This window comes from Trachinotus anak, unplaced genomic scaffold (assembly GCF_046630095.1).
Source record: "Trachinotus anak isolate AG129_WGS33_773 ecotype Australia unplaced genomic scaffold, CSIRO_AGI_Tana_v1 ptg000034l, whole genome shotgun sequence".
Taxonomy (NCBI): Eukaryota; Metazoa; Chordata; class Actinopteri; order Carangiformes; family Carangidae; genus Trachinotus; species Trachinotus anak.
In genome coordinates this window covers 6184582-6191419 of record NW_027273885.1, presented here as the reverse complement: position 1 = coordinate 6191419, position 6838 = coordinate 6184582, and positions in this window count along the sequence as shown.

Sequence of the window (6838 nt, the reverse complement as noted above, 5' to 3'; positions counted from 1 at the left end):
AAGCGCATAGCTGGCCTTTTAAATAGTTTCCTGCAGGAGCCATGCAAAAATCCATTCATACAGTCTGGGATATACACTAGTCCTCGCTGACATTGCAGTGCTAATGCAGGCAAGAGAACCCCTCCTCTTTCACTGTGCAAGCAACACAAGCTGGGAGCAGCTCCAGAAGCACCTCTCTCTCTCTCTCTCTCTCTCTCTCTCTCTCTCTCTCTCTCTCTCTCTCTCTCTCTCCTCAAACATTTATCTTCACAGTTTGTTTGACTATCATTTCCTCCTCTCCCTCCTAACACCACAGAACATTTTCCACTCGCTTTCCATTCATTTCCATTTTTTTTTTTTTTTTTTTTTTTGTCTTTGACCCCTAACTAAACCCCTTTCAGTCCCACCAAAACAGAAGAAACAGGTGAAAAAAAATCTCTCCTTCCTTTTTCCGTGTTTCAGCTGCTTGCCTCAGTCGCACACAGCAGTGTTATCAACCACTTTAAAAATCATCAGATAAGATAATCTCTTGATTGCCTTGATCATATTGTTTCTGGGACACTTTTGAAGGCAGACAAAGACGGGAGAATGATAGTGATTTTATCATCCTCTAAAAATATCCAATTTGTGAGCTGTCATTCTATACCTGGAGTGTAGCGGCACAGTGCAACCGCTCCTCTAGTTTACCCATTCATCTGTAAAAACAAAACAGCAAGAAAAAAAAACCAGCATGATTTAACTGTTCTGCATCCAGAGAGTTATTTTTGGTGTGGACCATGACAGATGTAATTATGACAGCCATATGGCATTTTTTTATCTGTATCTTAATGGCAGTGGAGAGGTCATTTGCACCACCCGTGTTCAACGCTGAAGTTAACAGTGTTGTCAAGGCTACCGCATGCAGGATGTGAGCCCAGTGCAGAGCACATCATTTTCTTGTTCCATTTTTAAAGCCATGACCATGGTCTATGCTCCACACATAGCCCAATGTGTTTCCATTATATGTCTGATTCTGAACCCCATGCCTGCTGAAAAGAAGCTTGTGTCTCATTTGCATTGGAGAATCAAAGTTGACAAAAATGCATATGGATTTGGATTTTCTGTGGCACTAAAAAGATTTTATCTAGACTGAGGGCCTGTAGTGTCAACCTCAGCTATTACATGCACCATAGCGGTGAATGTCATCACCCACGGAAAAAGAGCAGAGGAAGAGAGAATGAAGGTTACGAAAGACTGTGGATGGGAAACGAGAGAGGAAGTGACAGAATGAGAAGACAGAGAGGCTGCACAGCTGGCATCGGCCCAGTGAATTCATTTTGTGGGGCCACAAATCAGTCAGTGTTATGTGAGTCAGAATCCACAATTTGTGTTTGCAATGAAACAGCAGCAAGTGCTCACGGTGTTGGAGCACGATCAAAGTGGATTGCGGTGGAAGTGAGCACGCCCACTGGAGCGAACCTGGAAAACATTTTGCTTTTAATTCACTTAAGTTCCTTGTTTAGCTTATTTAATGATCGCTTGTGTTAGAAGCATTAAATACAGCCCTGTTATCCACCTACAGCGCAGCAGCTGACCCTCCGTGGTGCAGACCAGTTCAGTCATGCATAAATGGCAACTATCCCCACGAGGCATGTTGTGTACAAAAAATTACCTGGTTTAACCTTATCTTGTGAGCTTACATTCAGTAAAACTGACTTTCACCATTCTATAGGGGAGAGTAGCATTAGGCCTGACACTTCCCATACCAGTGTAATATATTAATAGTGAATATTATTAAGTCTGCAACCCTCCAAATCAAAACACACATGTCCTGGAATGCATGGTGAATACAGACCAGGGTTTAAGTGTGATACATTAAAGTGTGTGCTTATTAGAAATACCTGGGGGTTTTTTCATGTGCAGCAGCCATAACGCTCGATGCTACATTAATGAGCTAGGTGATATTTAGTGGGTGGCCCTCCTGACTAAAGCAAAGTGACAGCTGCATGCTAGGTTGTAATTTGTTTCTTATAAAACCCCAGTTCGGTGTCCAAGCTCGTTATATGTGAGAATGTGTCACAAGCTGTATTTCACTGGTAAGTAAACAGCAGTTTCAAGTGCAGTGCAGTGAGATGTGATGTATTGTGCGTGAAAAATGCCAAGAATGAAAAAGAAAACAATGATTGTGTCTAAACAATCTATTCCAAACTGCTTCCGTAGAGAAATATTTAGACCAATACCAATATGATACACAATATAGAGACAAATAGGAACATGGGTATGTTAAGTCTCTCCCCTAGGACAGCTCGTGCAGTGTGTATAAACTTGCAGCAGTCTTTCATAAAGCTTGAAATCAGAGATGTGAAATCACTGAAATGTAAAATCTGGGTCACTCACACTAAAATGTATTGCAGCTCAAACATGACTTAAGGGAATAAATACAATTTAAATCTCATTTAAATTGCACGAGCACCCCACCCCTCATTTGGGTGGGGTGTATACGAGTCAGTGCCATTTATTTTTCCATTGCCTGATTTTACATTTTAAACCAAAAATAGAGATTCAAATGATTCATGTTTACTTCTTTGGTTATTGTAAATTATTTGGTAAAATCTGTGTTTGTGAGGTTGTGCAAAGACCATGTGTTTGATTAGTTCTCATGTTTGAATTAACCAACTCATCTGCCAATCAATTAATTATGCCCCAAAACAATCAGGATACATTCTCTGACAATCAAGGAAAAGGACATGTATCAGGGAGAGGTAAGCAACATGTGACACTTTCAGGAATAGTGCATTGAAAATCTTTTATTTCTGTTTTAAATACCTCCGTCCTGTAGGCTCGGCTGGTGACTCGGGACAATTTTTTCTGTTGCTCTTTTGCAGAGAACAGCAGCTGTTATTAGCCCAAATTTACTTCTCAGACACAGTCCTGCAGCATAACCTGATTCTCCACCGTTATTTTTGCATGTTCAGCTTCTTTCAGATATACAGTTAGTTACACAAGCTAGCTAGACACACAATTTTATGTCTCGATAGCAACAGTGTTTGCTAATTTCGTCATTACAATTGTATATTTAGCATTATGCAGTAAAAATCATTATAAATCAATATAACCCGTCCCGTGGTTGATTTACACATGCAGAGGAAGAGGTTATCCCTGAACAGCATATTGTGTTTCAAAGCTTCACCAGCAGAAGCACATAAGCCCCCCCCGGCCACCCCCTAACACAGACTTTGTTGCTCTATATATCTATATACTACATAATGCTAAATAGCTCATATTGAAATAAACCTCCCTTTAATTATTAAGAGAAATGCACATGCATTTAAAATTCAACGGATTCTTTTTCATGCCTATTTATGTGGCGGGTGCATTTGAACAGATGAAAGTAGCACACTGGTAGACTATTTTTGTAGCAAGAGGTTGAAGCAATCTCTATTTAGAGTTAGCTGCAAGCCATCCCACAGGACCCGGGACTTGTAGCTGCATTTGATTGTGTTTTTTCTGCCCACGTCTCTGGAGTGTTTGCATCTCCTCAAGCGTGACAGTTTCCATAGCATGTGCCACTTTACCTGATCCAAACATGACTGGCATATGGGGCAGACTGAACCTCCATTATCATATTCATTACCTGTGTTATTGGAAACCACACATGCAGGGTTGAGCTTACCACCTCACATGCAGGCGAGCTTCCCCAGGAGACAAGAGGTTACCCATGCCTCTTTTCTCTGGCTAATGTTAGTCTTATGTGAAACTACTCCCATCACAACTTGTCCTATCCAAGCTGGGACTGGGTGTGCACGTGGCGAGATCCCATCAGGACAAATTAGCAAGACCATGAATAAACTTGTCTGTGAGGAAGGAGGCAGAGAATCAAGACAGACAGAGTAGCCCCTCCAAGGCATTAAACTGAACTTATTTGATTTACCCCAAGTCACTGACATGGATAAAACCTGAATGTTGCAACTAACTGTTGTGCTTTCATCAGAGAGAAGAGTGGTCTTTAGAGATGTATTTTCTTCTAACTTTGGTGAGAAAGGAAACCTGTACCCACCCTGAAAGGTCAGCACAGAGATGGAGGCTTCCGTTCAGGGCCAGAAAGGTGATAAATCGAAACAGTGATGACCAGAAATGAACATCTGTGTAGTCGGCTGCTTTGTTTTTGATAATCTGTTGCCTTAACATCCCATCCATCAATACAAACAGATTTGAGATGAGTTGGTTGACAGTGATCATCATTCAAATTGTGCTGACAGCATCATGAAAATGAGAACTGATTCCTTCTATCCCAGCATTTCCACTTCCCTTTCACCTTTTTCTTTTCTGTGATCATGTGACAAATAGTCTCGTTTTTTTTTATGTCTTCATGTGTGTGCTACACAAACTGTTGACTGTGACGGCTGAAGTCAAGAAATCATGCGGAACCAAGCACCAGTTTCGACACAGTATGAATGGACAAATCAATTGATTGATTTGTGTAAGTGTGTAAATCCTGGTCGCCTGCAGATGGTCCTAAAATCTCCTCAGTGTGATTAGCAACTTCCTACTGAGAATGCTAAGTAGCCCAAACAGCAAACATATCAGAGCTCAGCAGTGGCGAACTGTGAGTACTAGGGCGAGGCCTTCAACCAACCAACCCCCCCTCCTCCCTCCCCGACTGTCCCTTCACTTGCCTGTGACAACTCACATATATTCTGGCAAATAGTTTTGTTGTTTTTGCTATTTTTTGATTTAAAGCTTAATCAGAGTGGGCAAAAAATATTAATGAGGGGGCTAAGTCACAGGTATTTATTACCTCTGGCTCCAGTCAGCAGTGATATAAACATGACACCCAGGTGAAGACGCCCCTTTTCAGTGCTAGGACATCTTTCAGAGCACACAGACACCGTAAACAGACCTATCACCTGCCCAGCACGGTGAAGTCCGATTGTCTGTCCGTGAAGGTCCTCTGATCAAAAAAAATCAGAGTTGTGAATACTGAATACTGAACTCTCTTCCATGCTGTCCTATCACCTTCTGTGCTGTGACTTGGTGAAGTACCTGATCTGCTAGCTTAAACCCCTGGACAGAAAAAGATAAACCCTGTGCGATAGCTCTGCCTTCAGCCTTGAGAAAGGCTTCGGGCAATGATTTTTGGTCCCACCCACTATAAATCAAGTAAATGATTGTTAAATAAAGTATTGTCTTATCGGTTAACTATATATTTTTTTTAATTTTATATTAGCAGAGACTAATTATTAAAAGAAATAGATTAAATATAACATTTAATATGCTGATAGGTCTGCTTGTAACATTTGCTATTTCTTTTAAAGGCAATTCTTCCAATTTCTTCATCACTGCTAATTGCTGTTTCTCCTTTAACCCCTATTATTTATGGAGCATCAGTGATGTTTCATCAGCGTAACCCAGGCTCAGTGACGCACAGTAATGCCTCATGATCATCATCTCAAAAAAAAATCCCTGCACAGTCAGATGTTTGTGTGTGTGTGTGTGTGTGTGTGTGCATCACATGGCCCACATTGCCCAATAAGGATACCATTGCTTTGTGCTGAACTTTTCATTTCTTGGCATTCTTTCTTTCTTGGTAGGGCTTGTCAAAGAAATGATCTTGCTTCACTGGTCCCTGCATCAGTCACGCCTCAGCCCAGGGCTTTAGAATAGTCTCCAGCTCAGGCCACAGAACTGTCTGTGAACAAAATCGTTTTTTCCTTTAGAAAATAATTTGTGCTCTTTTTTTTTTCAATTCTGGGGTTATTCAGTCAGCAAAGCACGCACAACATAATCCTGCATCATTTTTTGTGTGTGGTTCAAAAAAATCACATCGCTCATTTTGTCCTTTGGCTCTGTCCCTACTTTATTTGTTTATTTATTTATTTATTTGTTTTTATTTCTTTCTCTTTTTCTTTTTTTTTTTTTTTTTAACTTAAGACTGGCTTTGGTCCTGTCTTTGTCCAACAGGAGTCCCTTAACCTCATACTGTTCAAATAAGTAGCCAAAAGCACAAAATCCTGCTTATGTGACGTAGCTGCCACACAGTGACTCAGTCACTGCTCAAATCCTGACAAAAAATAAATACTGCCTGTAACAATAATGTAAATATGATTTTGACTTATGACTTTCCACATTTACTGATAGACAATGTAATAGTGAAAATACAAACTTTCATATCTAAGCCTCTCCTCTCATTTGCAAATTAATTTAATTCATGTCTCATAGTGGCTGTTGATATGGACTGTTGAAGTACAGTCCTAGTTGGTTCCTTGGGATTTTGCACTTGTTTGGGTCTAATAAGGTGTGTTTTAAGGCATATTTGAAATCACAAGTGTCTGAGCCATATTTAACTTCATGCTTGCACTTAAACCTGCAATAATTGATTTGGCCAATTTGGCAACTTGAGGGAATTTGTTGGCAATTTTTTTTTTTTATTTAAACATCCAACACATACAGAGCAACATTAACATTAATTTATTGTCGTTTTTGTGTCCACATAAATCCAGTAGTTACTCTCCAACATTCATTCTCCTCACCGTTCCATTCACTCCCAAACTCCTGAGGGAGGTATTTGGGTTTTTTTAGCTGCAAAATGTTCCACTATGTTCACCAGCTTGTTGCTAATTGTGTCTGTCTGCTGCAGGTAGCATACAGTCCTGGTGCAAGTGAACTGAAACAGTGAGGTTGTGTTAGAACCAAATTAGTGAGTAAAAAGATGCTGAGCTGAGAGGAACTGCAGAGGCAGTAATAATTCTCTCCTCTTATTATCACTGTTGTTAATATAAAAATATTTATTATAGCAGCTTGAAGAAAACAAATAAATACAAGGATACTTTTTACAGTACATACTTTTACTTCTATAAATGATTTTAACGCCTTCACCTCA